The following is a 12,097-nucleotide window of genomic DNA, read 5'->3' on the forward strand; positions in this document are numbered from 1 at the left end:
AATTCTTCCCAGCAGTGGGAGTCTGGTCAAGGTCAGGACACCATTAATGAAGCCTTGACTGGAGTGAGGCATCTCAGGGCCAGCTGGTGTTGCTGCTTCTATCCCCACACTGAGCCTTGATCCTGTCCACATACTTGACCTTGTTCAAATCCAGTGTTTGCCCCGCCCTCATCCTGTGGTATCCTCAGGGTAGGAACCTTACCTAACACATCTCTATAGCCTGAAGCCAGCCTGGGGTTGGGCCCCAAGCTGCCATGGGAAGAGTATGCAGCACAGATCTGCACCTGAGCCAGCTCACACCAGCATCCCTGCAGGCCTTGAGGCCAAGTCCTGGCCTCAAGCAGTCTCCACTCCCCTTGTGGACAGCCCAGAGCCCCCACTCAGTGGGTTCTTATTAACTGTTTAGCATCCATCAGGTAATGAATTATCCCGACCTTTGCTGCCTCAGAAGCCAGGTTGGGCCAGGTATTCTCCAGCTAAATGTGTTGGGAAGAAATGGTACTCCACTTGCCAGAGTAGGGAGCTTCTCCCAGAGGCCATGCTGCTCAGAAACTTCTTTCTTCACACACTGGTTCCCAGCCCCAGCCCATCCCACCCAAGTCCCAGCAGGCCAAAGGCCAAGTGAGGTTTTTCCATGCCACTGCTGGAGCTTAACATCCATGAGAAGGCTCTGGAATTCACTTAGGATCTGAGGCTGATCCAGCTGGAGCAGCCCAGAGAGACCCTGTCCCTGGGGTCTGGAGAGGGCCAAACAGGCCTCAGGCCACACAGTGGGCAGCACTGGGGCCAGCCCAGTGTGCAGGTCTCTTGCCCCTGCCTGTCAGGTGGAGCATGTCCCCCCATCCCAATGAGACTTCTGGCCCTGGAAGATTCTGAGCACCTGTGGAGCAACCAGCAATGCCCAAACGTAGAGGGCATCTCGGTGCTCTCCCAACAACCTCTCCATCTCCACAGCCCAGGCCCCAGCCCCGCACTCCTTCCCAATCTCACTCCCTACCCTCCATCACAGGCAACAGTCATCAGTTTGATGAGTACCTTTCCAGACCTTTTTCCCTGATGAAATTGCATATATGTGTGCATCTCTGTGTGTGCTCAGATAAAAATACAGACTTTCATTTTGGAGGTTTTTTTTTTTTTTTTTTTAACTGCAAATGGGATCATTGTACTTATCACCCTGAAACTTGCTTGTCACTTGACAATTTTCTTAGGGTTCTTTCCACTCCAGACACACAAAACCACCTGCTGCTGCTGCTTCCTTCGCAGCCTTGCTCTGCTTGCACTGTGCTTCACATAGTTAGTCCTCTAGTGATGGGCAGTCGAGCTGTTTCCAGTTTTTCTCCGTTACAAACAACGCTGTAATGACCGTTATTGAGCATCTCTCTTGTGCCCACATCCAAGGGTCTCCCTCCAGGGGAGATTCCTGAAAATAAAACTGCATGCTCTCATCTCCTCCTTCCAACTTGGGACAATTGCAGGGTCTCACCTTCTCAAGCAGCTCACTGATATATTTTCCTGGACAAAGAGCAGTTTCCTCCTTAGGAGGAACCCCTAGGGGTTAGCATCATGCTATACACCCTACTGCACTGCTGAACAGGCATCATCCACCCCTCTGGAACATCTTTCACCTTCCCCGTGTCATCTGAATCACCATCTTTATGCAGGTCCATCTCCAGGCCTTTCTCGAGAAACTCTGTTGGCCATTTCAACCCCCAGGCTCCCAGACAGCTTGTTCTGCCTTGACCATCCTGTATATACTTAAGGACCTGTCTTCCTAAATGGACCCAAGTCCCGTGGAGACAGGATCTGGACCTGAAACTCACTGCTCTAGCATAGAGCCTTGTTCGTGTAGGTGTTTATAAATGCATGCTATTTCTAATAAATCCAAGTTACCTCCAATGTGACTGTGAGCTTATGAGAAAATACACAGGAAGGGTCTTTGTAAGATTGTCAGTTGGGGGAGATTTGCTTCGATTTATCAGAAACCCAGGGAAATGTGAAAGAGTTTTGCTTACACCTCTCAACTTGACTTAGAGCCAGTGCCTTTGATTCTTGGTGGTTCTTGGATTGGGCCAGATCCCTCAGCTCAGAGTGGGGTGTCTCACACTTTGACTCTGGTTGAGCTGGCCTCTGACTTGGCTGGTGCTACTGACTGCTGCCAGTTTCTGGGGAGGCATTTGGAGGCCCCAGGGATCTTTACTGCATTCTGACATCATTACCATCTGTGGCCACTGGGCTGGGTCTGAGAGTCTGAGAAGGGACAGGTGGCATGGCTGGCACATTATCTAGACATCTCTTGGGACTGGCCAGTACCATCTCTGAATCGGCTGGCTAAGGCTCCAGAGGGGTGACTCTCCCAGTCATGCATTTGTAGTACACCCTAGTAACAGCCAAGTCTGGATCTTGCCAGGGAAGAGTTTTCAGTCACAGACACAGCCCTGGGTAGCTTTTCCATCTGTCCCAAACCCCAGCTGTAGTTTCTGCCTGGAGCCCAGGAAGCAGAGGCTGCTGGTTTTGTCTTCTCCTAAATGCCAAATTATGTGTTTTGCACAGGGCTTGGCACATAGTAGGCATTCAGGAAATATTTACTGAATGATCAACAGAATGAATGTTCATTCTTCTTTAGAGGAAGCCACCTCATACCACTGACTATATGTGGGAGGGTAAAGACTGGATTCCAGAAACAGAGGAGACAGTGAGCAAAACTTTCCTACATCTGTGCAATCAGCAAGTCTTTCCAGAGTCCACTCTTCCCCTTAAGGATTCCCAGGAATTCTCCAGGAACCCTAATGTTAAGGCAGGGTTATAACCCAATTTTCCTAACCTCTAAACTACTACTTCAAGTGTGGTCTGTGGACCAGCAGCATCAGCATCATCTGGGAGCTTGTTAGAAATGCAGAATCTCAGGCCCTACCCCAGACTTAATGCATCAGAATCTGCACTTGAGGCTGGCCAGTTACTCAGATGGTTAGAGCACAGCCTTATAACATCAAGGTCATGCGTGCACTCAGATTCCCATACAGGCCAGCCACCAAAAAAAACCCCCAAATCTGCACTTGAACAAGATCCCAGGTGATTTGTGTGTGTGCATGTTGTCCTTGGACAAGCACAGCCCTAAGGAATGAGTGAGTGAACATAGTTCTGAAACCCAAACGAAGCCTTCTCACCTGGCACAGAGGTGGACTGTTGGGGAGCGTAGGTAAGTACATCTGGGGCTGCCTACATTGATGACTCATACAAATTATTGAGTCACATATTTTCTGTCTCTCTAGTCCTTGAATACTGCCTGGAACACAGCAGTCATTCAATAAATATTCAGTGAATTAATGTTAAACAAATTTCATGTATTTTTTCAGTTTAGGGCACTAAGGGTATGCTGGACCTCTGCTTTTGGACATAAATTGCAAGTTTTTTAAAAGGATTTTTCCCATACTGGTGATTTCCAAAAAAATAAGTAAAAAATAAACAAAGAAAATTAAATAAAGTTAAAAGGATTTTTTGTTTCCAATAAAGACCTTTCGAAGAACAGCTATTGTCTAATGAACAATTACTGAGTGCCACGCCAGTGCTTAGAATCATGTGGACATGTTCTCAGTATTTCACAAAGTGTGGTTCAAGGCCAAGGGGAGCAAGAACGACCAGGTGCTTGTTAAAAATGCAGACCCCTAGACCTGCCCCAGACTTGCTCATTGAGAATCTTTGTTGTTAAAGCCCAGGAATCTCCATTTTTAACAAGTACCTCAGGCACACTAAAGCTTGGAAATGATAGCATCCCTACTTTACAGAGGAGGAAACTGAGGCACAGAGAGGTTCCCTGACTTATACAAAGTCACAGAGCTGGTGAATGGTGGAGACAGGACTTAAACCCAGCACTGCCTAACTCTAGAATCCACAGTTTCAACCATATTATCTATTCCACTAGAAAAACTGATGTCCAGGCTGACTGTGTGCGTTCAGCCATATATTTCATGTGTCAACAAATTGCTAGACTGAACTCCTGGAAAGCAATCAGTGTGCTTTATTTCTCTCAGTATCTGTAGCATTCATTATCATGCCTAGCACACAGGAGATGCTCCACAAAAGTTGTTTGAATTGAATTTCTACAGATACATGGTTATCCATCTCTACCCACATTCACAGATAAACACACAGAGGACATCTCATTTTCAGGTAGCCTCTTGGAACAAGCTGTAACTATAAATTTTCCCACTCTCTATTGAACCCACTCCAATCAAGCTTTTGCTTGTACCACCCCATTGACATGGCTCTTGTCAAGGTCACCAGTGACCTCCCTGTGGCTGAACCTCATGATAAATTCTCAATCTTCATCTTATCTGACCTCTCAGCAGCTTTGAACATAGGGTTTTCCTCCCTCCTGAAACTCTCTCTTCCCTTGGCTTCCAGGACATTCCTTCTATCTCTATGAATGCTTCCTTTTCAACGTCTTTGCTAATTCCTCTTCACCTTCCAGACTTCTTAACCTTTAGTGCCTGAGGCTGCCATGCTGGAACCATTCTTTTTTGACACTCACTTCTTTGATGATCTCAGCCCTACAGTTTTAAATGCCATCTGTCCGCTGACCACTCTCAAGTGATATCTTCAGCCCAGACCTCACGCCTGAGCTGAGGCTGCTGTGTCTAGCTGCCTATGGGATGGCTGCACGTAGATGTCTAATAGGCATCTTAAGCTTAACATGTCCAACCCTGAGCTCCTTATCCTTCCCCAAACCTGCTTCTTCCAGTTTCTCCCATCTCAGTTAATGGCAACTCCATCTTTCCATTGGCTCAAGGTAAAACTCTCAGTCATCCTTGACTTCTTTCTTTCTCTTACATTCCATCAGCAAATTCTGTCAGAGCTACCTTCAAAATATATACAGAGTGGTGCTGACAACACCAAGATCAAGGGATCCCCTTACTAGCCAGCTGCCAAAATATATATATATATATATATACACACACACACACACACACACACACACACACACTCACACACACACATATATATACACACACAGAATTTGACCCTTTCTCACCATTTTGACGCCTTCTCACCATGTCTACTGTCACTGCTCTGGTCCATGTTAGTATCACGTCTCGCCTAGTTTATTATAGTGACCTCCTAAACGTTTTTCCTGCTTCAAACTTGCCCCCTTCATCTGTTCTCTTATGTAACAGCCGCATGACCTGTAAAATCCAGTGTCGGATCATGTCATTCTTCTGCTCAAAAACCCCTGTATCACTCCAGCAAAAGTCAAATCCCTAACAATGCCCTACAAGGCCCTATATAATCTTCTCCTTTTACATATTAAGCACATTCCTGCCTCAGAGCCTTTACACTTGCTGGTCTCTCTTTTTTTTTTTTTAAAGATGACCGGTAAGGGGATCTTAACCCTTGACTTGGTGTTGTCAGCTCCATGCTCTACCAAGTGAGCTAACCAGCCACCCCTATATAGGGATCCGAACCCTTGGCCTTGGTGTTATCAGCACCACACTCTCCCAAGTGAGACACTGGCCGGCCCCACACTTGCTGGTCTCTGTAGAGACAGTGGTTCTTAACTTTTTCTTGTGTGCCATGGACTGTTCTGGCAGGCTGTGACGCCTGTAGACTTCTTTTCAGTATAATATCTTTAAATCCATAAAATAAGTTCCATAAATTTTATTTATTTATTTTTTTATTTTTATTTTTTTATTTTTTTTTTTTTGTCGTTTTTTCCATAAATTTTAAAGAAAACCAATTATATTACAATATGACTCTCAAAATATTTTTAAATGTGTAATACGTATGCTTCTTTATTAAATAAATTTTAAGAGCTAGCAGCATAATTTTGAAGGAGTAATGAGCATAATATTTTAAGGTATACGCAACAACTGTAATGTGATATGAAAATATCTGTGATCTCTACTAGCAACGTCACAGGTGCTGCTAAATATCACTGATTTGTTGTCTGTACTCATAATTGAAGAACACGCTAAATTTTAGTGAGTGAAAATAGAGATGTAATTTTTTTTCTCACCTAAGGTCAAGGGCACCTGAATTCCACAACCTTCATAGGTCTGTGGACTTCAGGTTAAGAACTACCTTAGAACGCTCTTCCCCTATGTCCCCTCGCCTACATATATACTCCCAGACACTGTACGCTCCACGTCCTTTTACTCAAAAGCTATCTTCTATTTAAAATTGCACTCTGTATCGCCTTTTCCTTCGTTTTTCTCCATAGCACCTAATCACCTTCTAACATAATATATATTTGTTCTGTTTTGCTTTTTTATTTTTGGCAGCTGGTAGGTAACAGGGATTGAACCCTGGACCTTGGTGTTATCAACACCACACTCTAATCAACTGAGCTAACCAGCCAGCCCAATATATTTTTTATTTGTTTATTTTTAAGTTGTGTATCTCTTTCCACTAAAAAGTAAGTTCCATAAGACTAGGCATTTCTGTTTGTTTCATTTGTGCTGTGTCCCCAGCACCTAGAATTTTGCCTGGCATATAGGAGGCACTCAATAAATATTTGTTGAAAAAAAGTGAATGATTACATCTCCAAGAACTGTTTCTTCTCATTTGTTTTCTTCTCATTTTCCTGTAAAAAGTTAATGAATGATTTGTGAGACTTTTCATAAAGATTAAGGAGTTATAATTAGCTTTATCATTATCATTCTGTTAACACTTCCAAGGTTAACCTTACACAGTAGCAGAGTGTTGTGGGAATCCAAGGATTCTGATGGAGGTTCCAGTCCTAAACAAGAGCTATTTTCCAAGGATTCTTTAGGGCACCTCGGTCTCAACCCAAGTCAGGGAACCATCTCAGAGGCAACGTGCTGCTTGTAAAATTCTGTCCTTCTTGCCAAGATAGCAATCAGGCCCCTCATCCCCAATCATACCAATAACACTAATACTTTTTATTTCTAGCAGTATGGTAAAATGGAAACCACATAGGTCTCAAGGTCAATTGGATCTAAGTGCTGATTCTACCACCACTTACTAGCTGTGTGACTGTTGGTAAGTTACAAAACCTCTCTCAACAGGTAAGATGGGATTTTTGTGAGGATGAAATGGAATGGCTCACAGGGTGCATAGCACAGAGCAGGTGCTCTTTAAATGGTCATCCTCTCCCTCTTCCATCTCCCTAGGTCATTTCATAACTGCTTGCCAAGGCATTTTGCCGTTCCAGTTCATGGGATCCTGCCAGGCAGGAGGAGGAGCTTGTCCTGTCCTCTCCTGCATGTACACCCTCTACAACCAGACCCAACCAGAGCGGTCCCTTTAGACTGTGCCACTGTACACTGGTGCCTCCACTCCCACCCCAGACGTATGGCTGACACTGCCATCTGGACCATGAAGCCTATCATCTACCACAGTTTTCTCTCCTGGCCCTCCTTTTGCCCACACTGGGAGATCTGGTATATGTCCTCATAGAGGGTAAGACAGAAATCATTGTCTACAGTTTTCCAGTATTAACTTCCAGAGAGCACTTTCACCCTTCCAAAAAAACAGAGGCACCAGGCAAAGTGCTATTGTCCACTGTGCACTCTGAGCCATGCCCTGCTTTACACACGCAGCATGTATATGTACATATATACATACATGTATATGTGCACACCTGGCCTCAGTCACCCTCCCACCATTGTATTCTACAGAAGAGGAAAAAGAAACCCAGAGAGACGAATTCACTTGCCCCCATCACACAGCTTCTGAACTACAAGGCCAGGATTAGAACCCAGGTATTTAACCATTTTGTTACACATTCCCAGCCTGCAACACCTGTTTCCAGGTACTGAGTTTGGCCTGGGAAAATTTTACCAATTGACAGCTGAGAGCCAGAGCCAGATCTAACTGGGTGGTCATACCAACCCCTCCTCTTGCCAGACAAGCTTCCTCAGATTTTGTGAAGGAAAGCTAAGAGAAATTTTGCAGTGACTACCTTTGAGCTCATATTTCTTTCTTGTTGCAAAAAGTGCTTATTTCAGCATCCATCATCTCCTTCTTTGTTGTGTAGACAATCCGCCCTGTCGGAGATTTGTGCTGTTATTATGAGTTTATTATTAGATTTATTTCTCCTATAAGCAAATGTGTTCACAACATTCCATCGGGGAATCTTCTTAATTGTCACATAAATGTCATCTCATGTAAATTGAATATTTATCTTTCCATGGAAGGGGGTGGAGGAGAAAGGAAGAACAAACAACCTTCAGTCTTGGAGAGGGAAGGCGATTCCTGTCCCGGTTCACAACTCACCCACGTGCCTTCAAAGCCAAAGGTGAGTTGAAAAAATTATTGGATCATCTTTGATGGGCAGCCAAGAAGGAGGGGAAAGAAAAAGTTGGCAACGATGCTTTGGGGATGTTGGGTCAGGACCCCAAACCTTCGCCTGGGGCCAGACCACCCCGTCCGCAGCTGAGGACATTCCGAGGAGGCTGAAGGTTGCCCCCCACCCCTCCCCATCCAGGAGGCCAGCCCTTCTCCTTCCTCGAGAGAAGGTGAGCGCGGCGGGCGCAGTGGGTCGGGTGGGTGTGGCCCGCGGCTCCGGGAACCGACCCAAGGCCCCGCCACCGCCGGCTAGCCGCCCGACAGCCCGCCCGCCTGGCGAGCGCAGGCTCTTCTTCCAGAAACTGCGAGGATCCGAGCGCACTGTTTGTGCACCACAAGGTCAAGTCGGGAAGTGGAGCCGGAGGAGGAGGGGCGAGGAGACGAGAAGGGTGGGGAGAGGGGCGCCCCGCTTCCTCGCCAAGTGCCAGCCCTTGGAAGTTGCCCCTCGGTTTTTAACCCTTTAGGGGGAATGGGAGGGACAAGCTAGGGGGAAGGTGTTGCCCCAGGGCGAACTCCTACTGGGGCCAGGACGTGCAGCCAGCCAGCCAGCCAGCCACCCGTCGCTGCGTTCCCCAACCCCCGGAAATGCGGGGCAGCGCTGGGCGCCAGGAGACACTCGGGAGGGGGGAGGGGGCAACAAGCCCAAGAGGGACCCTCTCTAAGGACTGCCCCTCTTTTCTTGAGGTCACCCGCAATGCAAGTTTTCCCCCGCCCGGGATGTTAGTTTCCATTTGGCGTGGGTGGGGGAGGAGGGCCGCGCCCCCTCCCCCGGACTCCCGCGAGCCCCTCCCCTCCGCTCCTGCCAGCACTTTCTGCTCACTTCTGGCGCTGCAAAACGCCACGCGATTTATTCTATTCGCATTTTAAAACCAGCGATTCAGAAGCAGGGCCTAGGGCGAGGGTCTTCCAGCGCTGGAGCCCTGGGGGGCGGGGTGCTCAGTGCAAACCTCGTTCCCTCCGCGAGTGTCGCCTCCAGGCTGTTATTTGCAATGAAACGTCTTTTTGACGCAGGGAGAAATGGCAAATTTTAAGTACGTCATTAATATGGCGCCAAAAGATTTTTTTAAGTATAAGCTAGCTTTTTTTTTTTTTTTTTAAGGTTGCGGGGGGCGCCGCCCGGGTCTGGGGCGCGAAGGGGGCGGAGTGTGAGCAGAAAGTGAGTGAGAGAGTGGAGGGGCGGAGTATGTGTGTGAGTGTGTGAAGTGTGAGCAGACCTGATGGGACTTGCACGGGCGCAGCCGCCGCTCGGGCCCGGCCCCGGGGACAGGGCGGGCTGGGGGCGCCCCAGAGTCCATGGGGAGTCCGGGTCCAGGGTGCGGGCAGGCGGCGGCCCAGCAGGGCACCCTCCCCCAGGGGCCCACAACTGCTACCTGGACCCGCCGCTGGAGCCAAACAACTGGGCGGGGGGGTGGGGAGCGGAGATCCGAGTGAATAAGAAAAAAGTGGCTACTCCCCCTCCCTCGCTCCTCCTGCCCGCCCCCACCCCACCCCCACCCCAACACATTTTTTTTTTTCTAAAGAGATCACAAGGAAGTCTTGGTTTAAAAAGAAACAGAAACATACACAGGGGGTTGGTGAATGGTGCCGACCGCGGCCATCGCAGTTGGAGGCTATTTGGGGGGGGGTGAGTAGCGTCCATGGAGTTACTTTGCTCCCACTCCTAGCGGCACCAGCTCAGGTCCGGTAGGTAGACAGTCCCCGGCGGGGGCGCGGGGCCGAGGACGCCGCGGGCCGGGTCGCCTCCCTCGCCGCGACCCCGGATGGATGCGCGCCCCCCGCCCTCCCGCGCCGGCCCCAGGAGCTCCTGGTTTCGGGAGCATCCTTTCCGCGCGGGGCCCCGCCGCGGCGCGTAGCCGAGGGCAGCGCCCCTAGGGAGGGCACCACGGAGCAAGGTAAGATCCGGCCCCCGGCGGATGGGCCCTGCGCATCTCCACGGCGTTATTTTGTGTTTTTGCAACAGATCCGCCAGCGCTCCTCGCTTCCTCGCTCGCTCTCTCGCTCGCTCGCTCCCTCTCTCTCCTGCTGGCTGCCTGTTCTAGGAAGCCAGCGCGGGGGGGGGGGGATGCACAGCACAGGGGAGAGATTGCGCATGTTGGTCAGTCGTGTTTTAAAGAGTACATTGAGGGGAGGCTGAGAGGGGCTCATGCAACAACAACTTTTGGAAGGGTGAGCTTGGCGACCTTCTTTATTAATGACTGCGGCAAAGCGCCCCCGGGCAGGCGAGGGGGCGCGGGCGGGCGGGGGCGCGCCGGGGCTGCAACTTGCCCCGCGGGCTCCAGCGGGGTGGAGGGGCTGCGGCGGCCGAAGGGTGCTGGGGGAGGTCGAGCGGCCGAGGGTGGGGGCTTGGAGGACCTGGAGCTAATCTGCTCTCCTGTCGCCTCGAGTTTAATTTTGTTGATACGCAGCACGTCCGGGCTCCGAACCGGGCTGAGCCGGTGCACATGACCCCGCGCTGGGCTCACGTGCAGCCGGTCCGGTGTCAGACACCTTCCGGGGGCCACCGCCTCCGCCCTGTCGCCCCCTCTCTGGGCTGGGTGCACGCGGGCGCTGCACGCGGGGGCAGCATGCTCGGCTCCTGGGCTCTGAGGTTCTGCACAAATTAGGCAGCTTTTTTGGAAGGGCGGGGGACACCATTTCCAGGTGAGTGTGGAGGGTGCGCAGCCCCGGCGCCACGGGCACGGGCTGGGATCGGAGGCAGGCCCCCCTCCGGGGCCGCGCGGGAGTCCGGCGGGGAGAGGCGCTGGGAGAGTGGAAATGTACCGGCGGCGGCCGGAGCCGCGGGTGCGCGCCCGCGGGGCGACGGCAGGGGGCGTGGCCCTTGTTTACCTTCTCCCAACTCTGCCGGTTCGCGCCCCGCTCCGGGGACTACTCCGCAGTCCCCTAATCTCCGCCTCCTCCCCTGCGTCTTGTGTGGTACCGGGAAGATGCAGGCAAGTGGCGGACCTAGCCTGGGTCTGACACACCTGATCCCTCAAAGGAATGACATTGCAGCCCCCGCCCGCACCAAGCACTGCTGCAGTCCCTCGGCCGGATCCCCGGCCCCGCCCCGCCTCCGGCAGTGGCATCTTCCCCGCCTCACCTCCTTCCTCCCTTCCCTCCCTCCTTCCCACCCACTCTCCTGCGCCTGCGGAGCGGCTCCCGCCCGCCTCCTCCCCGCCTGGGTGCAGACTTGTGGCTCCCCACGGTCCCTTCCCGCCCATCCTTGGGTCCTGAGACACCCTCTTCTCCCGGCCAAGGGATGAGAAGGGTCAGCTTGGCGATTCGTAGCTGTTCTGCCAGAGGATGGGGATGTCTGCGAAACAGACAGGAAGGCTTTCCTCTAGCTTCCAGAGGCCCAGCCCCCTAACCCTGTCCTCTACTACACACAGCTGCCCATCCTCTCAGGGGCTCGGCTCCCCTTTCCCGCATCTGCTAAACCCCTCTCCCGCCCCGGCCGTCAAGCCCACCCACCTCCCTGCGCCGCCCCAGGCTCGAACCGCCTCTTGCCCTTCCTTCGCCTGGGCCGGAGCCCCCCGCAGCCACCTCCGGCTCCTCCTCCCGGCTCCCGCGGTCGGAATCATGCCGGCGCGCCTCCTGCCTGCGGTGCCGCGGACTGCCTCCAGGGGCAGGCTGGAGGCGCGCGCATCCACCCTCCCAATCCCCTAAGCCACTGCCGCCGGCCCGGGCGCTTTCTTACCAGCTTGGCCGCAGGCCTCGTGCCCGGGGCTGGGGGAGGAGAGGGCCCCGGATGTCTTTGCACTCTGTCGGGGTACACTGCAACTGGCGACCCTGGTCTCTGCAGATTTCCAAACCT

Source organism: Cynocephalus volans, chromosome 2 (assembly GCF_027409185.1).
Source record: "Cynocephalus volans isolate mCynVol1 chromosome 2, mCynVol1.pri, whole genome shotgun sequence".
In the NCBI taxonomy this organism is placed as follows: Eukaryota; Metazoa; Chordata; class Mammalia; order Dermoptera; family Cynocephalidae; genus Cynocephalus; species Cynocephalus volans.